Raw genomic sequence first — 14141 nt, forward strand, 5'->3', positions numbered from 1 at the left:
CTACGCCTCAAGCCCTGAGTGTTTGCCCTTGTGACTTGTTGATCATCATAGCGAAGCAGATGCTTACAGAAAACTGCAGGGGCTTAGATTGAAAATAAAAAAATTGATGGGTATAAGGTAGAGAGGAGCGGGTTCGGTTCTCCGAGAACCGAATTCCCCACGAACTCCACGTTGTTTACACTGGTCCGAGGCAGGCTCGGTTGTTCCCGCCTGACTCGGAAAACCTGAACAAGGGAAAATGTCATCATCCCGCTGTCGGATTCTCGCGAGATTCGGATTCCATATAAAGAGCTGCTTGTTGCCGCCATTTTTACTCGTGCTTTGAAGAGAGAGCGGAACGGACGTGGCTATGTTCTCTCAGTGGAAATCTCAATATCAGTGCTCAGTATCAGTGGTTACTTATTGCTGCTCAGTAATACTAGTAGTGTGTCTCTCCTGCTCAGTGTCAGTTCTCAGTAGTATCCTCATCAGTGCTCAGTATCACTGCTCATTGTCTTGTGCTGCATTGTGGTGCTCAGCATACTACAGTACATTACTAATAGTCCAGTGCTGCATCTTGCTGCTCAGTGTCAGTTCTAGTATCCTCATCAGTGCTCACTATCACTGTTCATTGCATTTTGGTTTTCTGTATACTACAGTAACATAGTAATATAGTAACATATAGTAACATAGTTTTTGAGGTTGAATAGAGGCAAATTGCCCATCGTGTTCAACCTGTTTTAAGTTGTGATGATTCTACATACTTGCTGAATAATGTTTTATGACTAGTTAGCTACTATAACTCATGTTACCCCCGGATTAACCATGTTGATATTTTAAGTATTATAACCTTAGATAGCTTTTTCATTCAGAAATGTATCCATTCCTTTTTTAAATCCAATTACAGAGTCCGCCATTACCACCTTCCCTGGCAGGGAATTCCACATCCTGATTGCCCTAACAGTGAAGATCATAGTATCTCACCTGGCAGGTAAGTAGGAGTTGGGCTAGAGCTGTGGAGGATTGCTGCTCGGGCACCCCCTGTCAAGTGAAGGAGATCCAACTGAGGCAGCACAAGGGAACTCTCGAAAGAAGAACAAGGCTAGAGGAAGATCTGAGACAAAGAAATCTGACTTTTACCAGAGCTGACCAGAGGAAAGCACAAACACAGTCCCCCACTACCACAAATAATGCAGTCGAGTTTCCCACATTTGGGGAAATCACAGGGGTCAGCATACCCAGAATGCAATGAATGAACCTCACCCTGGGAGAACAATCTTCATGACCATGGTATCTCCTATGCAAAATAAGTATGATTTGGGATAGGGCTGGGGAGGGCCGCTGCTCAGGCACATCTCTGTCAAGTAAAGGAGATTCAACTGAGGCAGCACAAGGGAACTCTCATCTGGGGACAACAACTGCAGGGAGAACACATATTTTCAGATGAAAATCTTGGTCATGCTCTGGTTTCTCTTCAGAACGAACAAATCTTTCGCCTTTTACTAAAGATTTCCGTGGAGAGGAGCAAAACTGAGTTTTACCTCAATTTTTGCATGCCCCATCTTTTTGGATTTTCTTTTATCGGTTTAAAGATAGAATGAGTGTGCTTTAATGAAAGCTCATTTGCATAGAAATTACAGTAAATGTTTGTTTCTTTTCAAACAGAACTTTCTTGACCATGCTACTTGCTTGAAAGATCTGGGAGCACATGGAATACAGTACAAACCATGCTTATAGCAAGGAGAAGCCAGGTGAGAAATCTGCTTTCTTTCAAATTGGGCGCTCACTTTGATCTGAATGAGGACTGCTGGCATGGCACTCAGGCGACAGGTGGAATCTTGGTCATGCTCTGGTTTCTCTTCAGAATGAACAAATCTTTCGCCTTTTATTAAAGATTTCCGTGGAGAGGAGCAAAACTGAGTTTTATCTCAATTTTTGCATGCCCCATATTATTGGGGTTTCTTTTATCAGTTTAAAGACAGAACGAGTGTGCTTTCTTGTTGGCTTTAATGTAAGTTTATTTGTATAACAATGATAGTAAATGTCTGTTTCTTTTCAAACAGAACTTTCTTGACCATGCTACTTGCTTGAAAGATCTGGGAGCACATGGAAAAGAGTACAAACCATGCTTATAGCAAGGGGAAGCCTGGTGAGAAATCTGCTTTCTTTCTTTCAAATTGGGTGCTCACTTTGAGCTGAATGAGGACTGCTGGCATGGCACTCAGGCGACAGGTGGAATCTTGGTCATGCTCTGGTTTCTCTTCAGAACGAACAAATCTTTCGCCTTTTACTAAAGATTTCCGTGGAGAGGAGCAAAACTGAGTTTTATCTCAAATTTTGCATGTCCCATCTTATTGGGGTTTTATTTTATCTGTTTAAAGATAGAACGAGTGTGCTTTAATGTAAGCTCATTTGCATAGAAATGACAGTAAATGTTTGTTTCTTTTCAAACAGAACTTTCTTGACTATACTAATTGCTTGAAAGATCTGGGAACACATGGAAAAGAGTACAAACCATGTTTATAGCTAGGGGAAGCCTGGTGAGAAATCTGCTTTCTTTCTTTCAAATTGGGTGCTCACTTTGAGCTCAATGAGAACTGCTGGCATGGCACTCAGGCGACAGGTGGAATCTTGGTCATGCTCTGGTTTCTCTTCAGAACTAACAAATATTTCGCCTTTTATTAAAGATTTCCGTGGAGAGGAGCAAAACTGAGTTTTATCTCAATTTTTGCATGCCCCATATTATTGGGGTTTCTTTTATCAGTTTAAAGACAGAACGAGTGTGCTTTCTTGTTAGCTTTAATGTAAGTTGCCATAGATGCAGTGAAACACATGTGTAGGGCACGGCGTGTCCGCGTGTATTTGACTCATGTGAAATGTTATAAAACAAAAATATATGATTATGATGTTAGCTGTTAGTCTCCACTAATAGGGAATAGAAGCTGAGCTATAAGAAAGGAATACACTAGATATGATGTCACTTAGCAATTACAATGTCTAAAGTGCATACAGATAGCTACTAATAACTCTTGATAAGAAAGTATATCAGTGTGGGTATATTTATATGATGGGATATTGGGACTAGTGAATATATATCACTCCTGCTGTCCAGATTGGCAATAACCAGACAATTATGATAAGAGTAGAGATGTCACATGGGCTGCTATAGATATTAATTTAATGCTGTATGTGTCATTTGTTACAAATGGATACATTTTCTATGAGTCAGCCTAGCAGCTGCATGTTCTAACAGAACACTATCCTCACACAGAATCTGCTAACCTTGAGATAACTAAATGACAGTGTGTAACAGTCTCTTTACTATAAGACTGTTACAAAGTAATATATATATATTTGAAGTCAGTCTAGCAGCTGTGTGTTCCAGCAGTTTATAAGACAAAGAAAATCTCCTATTGTGGAATCTAGACACATGGGACTGCTGGCCTGTGTCATACTATTTCTATGTAATACCAGTAACATGTATATAACTGTTACATAATTGTTACAAATGGATAAATCTTTGAGTCAGCCTAGCAGCTGCATGTCCTAACAGGACACCATAAATCCTTTACAGTGTAACAAATTGATTGGTAACACTTAAAGGCTGGAGAGCAGTTATATGCCTTACTAGCATACTCAATATACCACATTATTACACCAGTTACCACGATTATTGACAGCGCATTTGATATATTATATTACCCTCACACTGAGTCTGTTTACCTTTAGATAACTAAGTGACCGAATATGTAACAGTTTCTCTATCATAAGACTGTTACAAAGTGAGATAGATATATTTGGAAGTCAGTCAAACAGCTGTGTGTTTCAGCGGTTTATAAGAAAATTCCTCATTGTGGAATCTGGACCACTAAGGGTTATTATATATATAGCACATGGAATTGCCACATCTCCCTATATGATAATTTCATTACACTGTAACATAATAAGAATTAACTCTTTAACAGTGTAAATAGAGAGTAATGAATCTCTGACACATGGAATATATTATTTCTTAGATGAATTGGATAAACCATTATGACAGACACTTTGCTTCTTAATAAGAATTGAGGTGGCTATACCTCTAAGGAAAGCATTATTGCCTACGCCTAGATCAGATTAAATAAGATCTGGCTGAATATATGAAGGAAGGTTGCTATTTATATGAGAATTGGAATTGCTATATTCCTTAAGGCAACCCCACCGATTGATATATGTTGTCAATTAAGTATATCTGAACGGCTATATCTGGACCAGATTTAATAAGATCTGGCTGATTATATGAAGGAGGGCTGCTATTTATATTGGAATTGCCATATTCCTTAAGGCAACCGCACCTGTTGGTATATCTCGCCAATTAACTATATCTAAACAGCTAAATTAAAGCTATTCATCATTTTTTTAGTTTGGATATTAATAAATATGATCTTTCCATGATCCATAGAGATTTCCCTATCAAGTGATTCCTTATCCGATATAGAAAGCTATCCCCCTGTGGTATTGAATTTAGGAATATAGTCTTAGGGGACACAGAGAAATAAGTGATCCCCATCTACCTAAGCACCCCACAAATTGGAGGTTAGCTTACCGGTTATACTCAATCACCCCCACAAATTCGCCAATGGGGATGGCTTCCCGGGAGGTAACCCCTATTGAGTGAAGGGAGTATATAGGATACGACCCAGTGGTACCTGACGACATAGATACTAACAGCTATTTAATAACATTACGCTAGAAAGTGATTATTAGCAACATATATATCTATATAAACAACCCCGCCAGGGTTGTGCCTTCAAAAATAATCACACACGGACACGCTTTTTAAACCTTTTTTTCACATCTCTTTATTCTTCTTATGCACATGTATGTTAGTTCTGTGATTTTAACATTTATGTTTCACTGCAGTTTGGGATAATAATATTAATATTTATCCAATTTTAATACATACTTAATAAAGGTTATATTTTATGATTCATTCATTCTGTCCAGTGCGTCAACAGTGCAGATTTCTTCTTGTTTTTTCTCCCAAATTCTATAACAATGACAGTAAATGTTGTTTCTTTTCAAACAGAACTTTCTTGACCATGCTACTTGCTTGAAAGATCTGGGAGCACATGGAAAACAGTACAAACCATGCAGTATCACAAGAGCCTTTATTTGATCTTTCATGAAGATAGAGCAGAATTGAGGACACGTCAACAATTTCTGCCGAAGGTGGTTCATCTTGGTGCCTTTGGCCACTGACACCTTCGTTGAGTCAAAGTCTCTGGCTGTGGTCAGAACTTTGAAAATTTATGTCACCAGAACGGTTCAGATTAGGAAAACAGAGGCTCTGTTTGTCCTGTATGCTCCCAACAGGATTGGGTGTCCTGCTTCCATGTAGACCATTATGCGCTGGATCTGTGGTAAGATTCAGCATGCTCATTCCATGGCAGGATTGCCATTACTGAATTAGGTGAAGACCCATTCTACTAGAAAGGTGGGTTCATCCTGGGCAGCTGGTCGGGGAGTCTCGGCATTGCAACTTTGCCGAGCAGCTATTTAGTAAACACTTTTGCTAAGTTTTACAAGTTTGATACCTTGGCTGATGATAACCTCAAGTTGGGTCATTCGGTGCTGCAGAGTCGTACGCACTCTCCCACCCGTTCAAGAGCTTTGGTATAACCCCATGGTTCTTAATGTGACCCCAGCATCCTCTAGGTCGTATGAGAAAATAGGATTTTAATACCTACTGGTAAATCCTTTTCTCTTAGTCCGTAGAGGATGCTGGGCACCCGTCCCAGTCCATACTGTGTCTGCAGTTATTACTTGTGGTTATACACATGTTATGTTATGGTTCTGGTCAGCTTTTTGCTGCAATTGTTCATGCCGTTGGCTTGTGTTCTGTTGAATGCCACGTTCTGCGGCATGCTTAAGGTGTGAGCTGGTAAGATGCTCACCTTAGTTTAACAATAAATCCTTTCCTCGAAATGTCCGTCTCCCTGGGCACAGTTCCTATAACTGGAGTCTGGAGGAGGGGCATAGAGGGAGGAGCCAGTTCACACCCTTTGAAAGTCTTAAAGTGCCCATGTCTCTTGCGGATCCCGTCTATACCCCATGGTTCTTAATGTGACCCCAGCATCCTCTACGGACTAAGAGAAAAGGATGCCCTTGCGCACTATCCTGACTTCTCCTCCCGTCTGCTTACTTTGTGCCTTCCAACGCACAATGCGAACTACAGGTGGTGCTGCAGGGCCCACACCCTTTTACTTGCCTTACAGAACAGCTCTGGAGCTGTTACAGTGCCCAGCTGCTGCAAGAAATCAGCTTGAATGCTTCAGGGGATGGGGCATGGCCAACATGAGCCCCACACCAAAGGAGGGTGGGGGTGTTTAATGCGAACTAGGGGTCATCCAAGCACCGCAAAAGGCCGCCATGCCCTGCATGCCCCTTTTCTCTTTTCATATGCAGATGAGGGTTCCAGCCAACTTTGGCCCACATCTTGGATGACATCACCGTATGCAAATCCGTCTTCTGCAGACCTTCCCCCAGGAATGCTTGTACTAGTTGTTGCATATGGTTTGATATTTGATGGTGCTTCAATATTAGGCAGCCTTCCACCCTCCCATGTTCATCTGAACAGATGTGGTCTCCCTGCAGTTGGTGTCCCCAGACGAGAGTTCCCTTGTGCGTCCTCAGTTGAATCTCCTTAACTTGACGGGGGAGGGGCTGCCCGAGCAGCCACCCTCCCCAGCCCTATCCCAACTCATACTTATTTTGCATATGAGATATCTTGATCATGAAGATTGTTCTCACAGGGTGAGGTTCATCCATTATATTTTAAAATAGGAAGGTACAAATTACATATTTGAATTGCATCTATGTGCTGGATTCAATTGTGCCCGTCAGCAGCTATTCTAAGGTTGCTGCCAATGGGTGTGACACATTAATTTCTTCTGTGGGGTACACTGGACTCCACAAGGATTCACATTGGGGTGTAGAGTAGGATCTTGATCTGAGGCACCAACCGGCTCAAAGCTTTTGACTGTTCCCAAGATGCTCAGCGCATCCTCCTCTATAACCCCGCTTCCATGAACAGGGAGCTCAGTTTGTAGTTGGTGCCTTCAGTAGCAGGCCACTTAACAGGGGCCTGCCTCAGGCAGCCTATTCTTAGCTATTAATTTTGACAAGAAAAGAAGAACTTGTTTTATGAGAATCTACAAGGGCTGCAGCAGGCTAGGTCTAATAGACATCTTTACTGCAGCTTCATCACTCCCAGCGGCGCTGTATACTCCCGTGCCCTGGTTGCTGGGTCACTGCAGCGGAGGCTCCAGTTTCTTCCTAAGGTCAGTCACACACACACCGCCCTTCCGGATCACGAGGCCGCTGATGAAGGGGAGCGTGGCCGTAGGGGGTGGACCGTGTGCGCACTGGCGTGGACACTGATTACTGGGCAGCCGCTCCACTAGCCACCAGGTACAGTTAAGGAGCACAGGTCTGGGAGTTTTACTCCTATATTAACCCAATTTTGTACTGCCCGCAGCGCATTGTGATAGGTAATAGGGCCTGATTCAGGTTGGAATGCAATCACAATAAGCGATCCAACTGCAAAATTTGCTAACAGCATACGCATGTGCCTGCATTTTCTGCGGCACCCCGCAGAGAATGCGATCGCCTCTGCCTGTCAATCGGGGCGGGGGGGGGGAGAGGGGGGTCAGCAACACTCCATTTCCAAGTCAGGGATGGAGCGGTGCGGGGGCAAGGCTTCAAAATGGGGTCTGCAACGGAGGAGACACAGGGGGCGTGGTCACAGCGGCTGTATGACATCACATTCAGCCGCTGTGATCACAAAAATGGTGGCGGCTTCCTGCGCGCACATACAGTCTGCACCAGCAGGAGGCTACACCATTTTTTATGATCACGCTGAACTGCAGTGCGACTGCAATTACAGCATGGTCAAGAATGGAGGCGTCATGCTGGGTGGCCATGCCCTGTCACTGTGCAGGAGCCAGCACCGCACACACACTAGTCCCCGGGTGCAGCCCCCAACCCCCGGGACACCCGGAGCAACAAAATGTAGATTCAGGCCACCAGGCCACGCCCCTACCTATGAAACCATGCCTCCTTTTTACCATTGCACTGCTTATCTGCGCGCACTGCATTACAATCTCCCTCGCCACCTCTCTGGGTGTCACCAGTGATAGTGACACCTCTGCCATGCTTGTAGCAGCTGGTCCTAAGATCTACGCCTCAAGCCCTGAGTGTTTGCCCTTGTGACTTGTTGATCATCATAGCGAAGCAGATGCTTACAGAAAACTGCAGGGGCTTAGATTGAAAATAAAAAAATTGATGGGTATAAGGTAGAGAGGAGCGGGTTCGGTTCTCCGAGAACCGAATTCCCGACGAACTCCACGTGGTTTACACTGGTCCGAGGCAGGCTCGGTTGTTCCCGCCTGACTCGGAAAACCTGAACAAGGGAAAATGTCATCATCCCGCTGTCGGATTCTCGCGAGATTCGGATTCCATATAAAGAGCTGCGCGTTGCCGCCATTTTTACTCGTGCATTGAAGAGAGAGCGGAGAGGACGTGGCTATGTTCTCTCAGTGGAAATCTCAATATCAGTGCTCAGTATCAGTGGTTACTTATTGCTGCTCAGTAATACTAGTAGTGTGTCTCTCCTGCTCAGTGTCAGTTCTCAGTAGTATCCTCATCAGTGCTCAGTATCACTGCTCATTGTCTTGTGCTGCATTGTGGTGCTCAGCATACTACAGTACATTACTAATAGTCCAGTGCTGCATCTTGCTGCTCAGTGTCAGTTCTAGTATCCTCATCAGTGCTCACTATCACTGCTCATTACATTGTGGTGTTCTGTATACTACAGTAACATAGTAATATAGTAACATATAGTAACATAGTTTTTGAGGTTGAATAGAGGCAAATTGCCCATCGTGTTCAACCTGTTTTAAGTTGTGATGATTCTACATACTTGCTGAATAATGTTTTATGACTAGTTAGCTACTATAACTCATGTTACCCCCGGATTAACCATGTTGATATTTTAAGTATTATAACCTTGGATAGCTTTTTCATTCAGAAATGTATCCATTCCTTTTTTAAATCCAATTACAGAGTCCGCCATTACCACCTTCCCTGGCAGGGAATTCCACATCCTGATTGCCCTAACAGTGAAGATCATAGTATCTCACCTGGCAGGTAAGTAGGAGTTGGGCTAGAGCTGTGGAGGATTGCTGCTCGGGCACCCCCTGTCAAGTGAAGGAGATCCAACTGAGGCAGCACAAGGGAACTCTCGAAAGAAGAACAAGGCTAGAGGAAGATCTGAGACAAAGAAATCTGACTTTTACCAGAGCTGACCAGAGGAAAGCACAAACGCAGTCCCCCACTACCACAAATAATGCAGTCGAGTTTCCCACATTTGGGGAAATCACAGGGGTCAGCATACCCAGAGTGCAATGAATGAACCTCACCCTGGGAGAACAATCTTCATGACCATGGTATCTCCTATGCAAAATAAGTATGATTTGGGATAGGGCTGGGGAGGGCCGCTGCTCAGGCACATCTCTGTCAAGTAAAGGAGATTCAACTGAGGCAACACAAGGGAACTCTCATCTGGGGACAACAACTGCAGGGAGAACACATATTTTCAGATGAACATGGGAGGGCAGAAGGCTGCCTAATACTGAAGCACCCCCAAACAACAAATCAAATGCAACTACTAGTGCAAGCATTCCTGGGGGAAGGCCTGCAGCAGATGGATTTGCATATGGTGATGTCATCCAAGCAGTGGGTCAAAGTTGGCTTCAACCCTCGTCTGCATATGAAAATAAAAAAGGGGTGTGCAGGGCATGGCGGCCTTTTGCGGCGCTTGGATGACCCCTAGTTCGCATTAAACACCTCCACCTTCCTTCGGTGTGGGGCTCATGTTGGCTATGCCCCAGCCCCTGAAGCATTCAAGCTGATTTCTTGCAGCAGCTGGGCACTGTAACAGCTCCAGAGCTGCTCTGTAAAGCAAGTAAAAGGGTGTGGGCCCTGCAGCACTACCTGTAGTTTGCATTGTGCGTTGGAAGGCACAAAGTAAGCAGACGGGAGAAGTCAGGATAGTGCACAAGGGCATAGAAGGGAGCGGCTCAAGAAAAGAGAAGTGGAAACAGACAGCAAACTAGGCTGGAGAGAGACCTGAGACAAAGAGATCTGAATTATACGAGAGCCGACCAGAGGAAACACAAATTATGTAATCAAGTGTCCCACATTTGGGGAAATCGTAGGAGCAGCACACCCAGAGTGCATTGGGTGAGCCTTGCCCTGGGAGAAGCACCTTCCTGATCATAGTATCTCACCTGGCAGGTAAGTAGGAGTTGGGCTAGAGCTGGGGAGGGTCGCTGTTCGGGCACCCCCCTGTCAAGTGAAGGAGATCCAACTGAGGCAGCACAAGGAAACTCTCGAAAAAAGAACAAGGCTAGAGGAAGATCTGAGACAAAGAAATCTGACTTTTACCAGAGCTGACCAGAGGAAAGCACAAACACAGTCCCCCACTACCACAAATAATGCAGTCGAGTTTCCCACATTTGGGGAAATCACAGGAGTCAGCATACCCAGAATGCAATGAATGAACTTCACCCTGGGAGAACAATCTTCATGACAATTGTATCTCCTATGCAAAATAAGTATGATTTGGGATAGGGCTGGGGAGGGCCGCTGCTCAGGCACATCTCTGTCAAGTAAAGGAGATTCAACTGAGGCAGCACAAGGGAACTCTCATCTGGGGACAACAACTGCAGGGAGAACACATATTTTCAGATGAACATGGGAGAGCAGAAGGCTGCCTAATACTGAAGCACCCCCAAACAACAAACCAAATGCAACAACTAGTACAAGCATTCCTGGGAAAAGGTCTGCAGAAGACGGATTTGCATACGGTGATGTCATCCAAGCAGTGGGCCAAAGTTGGCTGGAACCCTCATCTGCATATGAAAAGAGAAAAGGGGTATGCAGGGCATGGCGGCCTTTTGCGGCGCTTGGATGACCCTTAGTTAGCATTAAACACCTCCACCCTCCGTCGGTGTGGGGCTCATGTTGGCTATGCCCCAGCCCCTGAAGCATTCAAGCTGATTTCTTGCAGCAGCTGGGCACTGTAACAGCTCCAGAGCTGCTCTGTAAGGCAAGTAAAAGGGTGTTGGCCCTGCAGCACTACCTGTAGTTTGCATTGTGCGTTGGAAGGCACAAAGTAAGCAGACAGGTGAAGTCAGGAGAGTGCACAAGGGCATAGAAGGCAGCGGCTCAAGAAAAGAGAAGTGGAAACAGACAGCAAACTAGGCTGGAGAGAGACCTGAGACAAAGAGATCTGAATTATACGAGAGCCGACCAGGGGAAACACAAATTATGCAGTCAAGTTTCCCACATTTGGGGAAATCACAGGAGCAGCACACCCAGAGTGCAATGGGTGAGCCTTGCCCTGGGAGAAGCACCTTCATGATCATAGTATCTCACCTGGCAGGTATGTAGGAGTTGGGCTAGAGCTGGGGAGGGTCGCTGCTCGGGTACCCCCCTGTCAAGTGAAGGAGATCAAACTGAGGCAGCACAATGGAACTCTCGAAAGAAGAACAAGGCTAGAGGAAGATCTGAGACAAAGAAATCTGACTTTTACCAGAGCTGACCAGAGGAAAACACAAACACAGTCCCCCACTACCACAAATAATGCAGTTGAGTTTCCCACATTTGGGGAAATCACAGGGGTCAGCATACCCAGAATGCAATGAACGAACCTCACCCTGGGAGAACAATCTTTATGACCATGGTATCTCCTATGCAAAATAAGTATGATTTGGGATAGGGCTGGGGAGGGCCGCTGCTCAGGCACATCTCTGTCAAGTAAAGGAGATTCAACTGAGGCAGCACAAGGGAACTCTCATCTGGGGACAACAACTGCAGGGAGAACACATATTTTCAGATGAACATGGGAGAGCAGAAGGCTGCCTAATACTGAAGCACCCCCAAACAACAAACCAAATGCAACAACTAGTGCAAGCATTCCTGGGGGAAGGCCTGCAGCAGATAGATTTGCATATGGTGATGTCATCCAAGCAGTGGGTCAAAGTTGGCTTCAACCCTCGTCTGCATATGAAAAGAGAAAAGGGGCGTGCAGGGCATGGTGGCCTTTTGCGGCACTTGGCTGACCCCTAGTTTGCATTAAACACCTCCACCCTCCTTCGGTGTGGGGCTCATGTTGGCTATGCCCCAGCCCCTGAAGCATTCAAGCTGATTTCTTGCAGCAGCTGGGCACTGTAACAGCTCCAGAGCTGCTCTGTAAGGCAAGTAAAAGGGTGTGGGCCCTGCAGCACTACCTGTAGTTCGCATTGTGCGTTGGAAGGCACAAAGTAAGCAGAAAGGAGGAGAAGTCAGGATAGTGCGCAAGGGCATAGAAGGGAGCGGCTCAAGAAAAGAGAAGTGGAAACAGACAGCAAACTAGGCTGGAGAGAGACCTGAGACAAAGATATCTGAATTATACGAGACCTGACCAGGGGAAACACAAATTATGCAGTCAAGTTTCCCACATTTGGGGAAATCGCAGGAGCAGCACACCCAGAGTGCAATGGGTGAGCCTTGCCCTTGGAGAAGCACCTTCATGATCATAGTATCTCACCTGGCAGGTAAGTAGGAGTTGGGCTAGAGCTGGGGAGGGTCGCTGCTCGGGCACCCCCCTGTCAAGTGAAGGAGATCCAACTGAGGCAGCACAAAGGAACTCTCGAAAGAAGAACAAGGCTAGAGGAAGATCTGAGACAAAGAAATCTGACTTTAACCAGAGCTGACCAGAGGAAAGCACAAACACAGTCCACCACTACCACAAATAATGCAGTCGAGTTTCCCACATTTGGGGAAATCACAGGGTTCAGCATACCCAGAGTGCAATGAATGAACCGCACCCTGGGAGAACAATCTTCATAACAATGGTATCTCCTATGCAAAATAAGTATGATTTGGGATATGGCTGCGGAGGGCCGCTGCTCAGGCACATCTCTGTCAAGTAAAGGAGATTCAACTGAGGCAGCACAAGGGAACTCTCATCTGGGGACAACAACTGCAGGGAGAACACATATTTTCAGATGAACATGGGAGGGCAGAAGGCTGCCTAATACTGAAGCACCCCCAAACAACAAACCAAATGCAACAACTAGTGCAAGCATTCCTGGGGGAAGGCCTGCAGCAGATAGATTTGCATATGGTGATGTCATCCAAGCAGTGGGTCAAAGTTGGCTTCAACCCTCGTCTGCATATGAAAAGAGAAAAGGGGCGTGCAGGGCATGGTGGCCTTTTGCAGCACTTGGCTGACCCCTAGTTTGCATTAAACACCTCCACCCTCCTTCGGTGTGGGGCTCATGTTGGCTATGCCCCAGCCCCTGAAGCATTCAAGCTGATTTCTTGCAGCAGCTGGGCACTGTAACAGCTCGAGAGCTGCTCTGTAAGGCAAGTAAAAGGGTGTGGGCCCTGCAGCACTACCTGTAGTTCGCATTGTGCGTTGGAAGGCACAAAGTAAGCAGAAAGGAGGAGAAGTCAGGATAGTGCGCAAGGGCATAGAAGGGAGCGGCTCAAGAAAAGAGAAGTGGAAACAGACAGCAAACTAGGCAGGAGAGAGACCTGAGACAAAGAGATCTGAATTATACGAGACCTGACCAGGGGAAACACAAATTATGCAGTCAAGTTTCCCACATTTGGGGAAATCGCAGGGGCAGCACACCCAGAGTGCAATGGGTGAGCCTTGCCCTGGGAGAAGCACCTTCATGATCATAGTATCTCACCTGGCAGGTAAGTAGGAGTTGGGCTAGAGCTGGGGAGGGTCGCTGCTCGGGCACCCCCCTGTCAAGTGAAGGAGATCCAACTGAGGCAGCACAAGGAAACTCTCGAAAGAAGAACAAGGCTAGAGGAAGATCTGAAACAAAGAAATCTGACTTTTACCAGAGATCAGAGGAAAACACAAACACAGTCCCCCACTGCCAACAAATAAAGCAGTCACGTTTCCCACATTTGGGGAAATCACAGGGGTCAGCATACCCAGAATGCAATGAATGAACCTCACCCTGGGAGAGTAATCTTCATGACCATGGTATCTCCTATGCAAAATAAGTATGATTTGGGATAGGGCTGGGGAGGGCCGCTGCTCATGCACATCTCTG

General features: G+C 45.6%; 14 non-coding genes across 14 annotated transcripts; 4 read left to right on the forward strand and 10 right to left on the reverse strand.

The window, feature by feature from the left end:
• Positions 1 to 1129: 1129 nt before the first annotated feature.
• Positions 1130 to 1293, reverse strand: LOC135013889 (U1 spliceosomal RNA). The gene has a single exon (XR_010212480.1). It is a non-coding gene; the product is annotated as a U1 spliceosomal RNA (small nuclear RNA).
• A 144-nt stretch (positions 1294 to 1437) lies between these two features.
• Positions 1438 to 1553, forward strand: LOC135013890 (U5 spliceosomal RNA). The gene has a single exon (XR_010212481.1). It is a non-coding gene; the product is annotated as a U5 spliceosomal RNA (small nuclear RNA).
• Positions 1554 to 1823: 270 nt separating this feature from the next.
• Positions 1824 to 1939, forward strand: LOC135013891 (U5 spliceosomal RNA). The gene has a single exon (XR_010212482.1). It is a non-coding gene; the product is annotated as a U5 spliceosomal RNA (small nuclear RNA).
• A 286-nt stretch (positions 1940 to 2225) lies between these two features.
• LOC135013887 (U5 spliceosomal RNA) lies at positions 2226 to 2341 on the forward strand. The gene has a single exon (XR_010212478.1). It is a non-coding gene; the product is annotated as a U5 spliceosomal RNA (small nuclear RNA).
• A 275-nt stretch (positions 2342 to 2616) lies between these two features.
• On the forward strand, positions 2617 to 2732 carry LOC135013892 (U5 spliceosomal RNA). The gene has a single exon (XR_010212483.1). It is a non-coding gene; the product is annotated as a U5 spliceosomal RNA (small nuclear RNA).
• Positions 2733 to 9327: 6595 nt separating this feature from the next.
• Positions 9328 to 9491, reverse strand: LOC135013867 (U1 spliceosomal RNA). Its single transcript, XR_010212458.1, has one exon. It is a non-coding gene; the product is annotated as a U1 spliceosomal RNA (small nuclear RNA).
• A 671-nt stretch (positions 9492 to 10162) lies between these two features.
• On the reverse strand, positions 10163 to 10325 carry LOC135013886 (U1 spliceosomal RNA). The gene has a single exon (XR_010212477.1). It is a non-coding gene; the product is annotated as a U1 spliceosomal RNA (small nuclear RNA).
• A 152-nt stretch (positions 10326 to 10477) lies between these two features.
• LOC135013895 (U1 spliceosomal RNA) lies at positions 10478 to 10641 on the reverse strand. Its single transcript, XR_010212486.1, has one exon. It is a non-coding gene; the product is annotated as a U1 spliceosomal RNA (small nuclear RNA).
• A 671-nt stretch (positions 10642 to 11312) lies between these two features.
• On the reverse strand, positions 11313 to 11475 carry LOC135013883 (U1 spliceosomal RNA). The gene has a single exon (XR_010212474.1). It is a non-coding gene; the product is annotated as a U1 spliceosomal RNA (small nuclear RNA).
• Positions 11476 to 11627: 152 nt separating this feature from the next.
• Positions 11628 to 11791, reverse strand: LOC135013896 (U1 spliceosomal RNA). The gene has a single exon (XR_010212487.1). It is a non-coding gene; the product is annotated as a U1 spliceosomal RNA (small nuclear RNA).
• Positions 11792 to 12465: 674 nt separating this feature from the next.
• On the reverse strand, positions 12466 to 12628 carry LOC135013881 (U1 spliceosomal RNA). The gene has a single exon (XR_010212472.1). It is a non-coding gene; the product is annotated as a U1 spliceosomal RNA (small nuclear RNA).
• Positions 12629 to 12780: 152 nt separating this feature from the next.
• On the reverse strand, positions 12781 to 12944 carry LOC135013871 (U1 spliceosomal RNA). The gene has a single exon (XR_010212462.1). It is a non-coding gene; the product is annotated as a U1 spliceosomal RNA (small nuclear RNA).
• Positions 12945 to 13618: 674 nt separating this feature from the next.
• LOC135013876 (U1 spliceosomal RNA) lies at positions 13619 to 13781 on the reverse strand. The gene has a single exon (XR_010212467.1). It is a non-coding gene; the product is annotated as a U1 spliceosomal RNA (small nuclear RNA).
• Positions 13782 to 13930: 149 nt separating this feature from the next.
• On the reverse strand, positions 13931 to 14095 carry LOC135013882 (U1 spliceosomal RNA). The gene has a single exon (XR_010212473.1). It is a non-coding gene; the product is annotated as a U1 spliceosomal RNA (small nuclear RNA).
• Positions 14096 to 14141: the final 46 nt, after the last annotated feature.

Source organism: Pseudophryne corroboree, unplaced genomic scaffold, assembly GCF_028390025.1.
Source record: "Pseudophryne corroboree isolate aPseCor3 unplaced genomic scaffold, aPseCor3.hap2 scaffold_2781, whole genome shotgun sequence".
In the NCBI taxonomy this organism is placed as follows: domain Eukaryota; kingdom Metazoa; phylum Chordata; class Amphibia; order Anura; family Myobatrachidae; genus Pseudophryne; species Pseudophryne corroboree.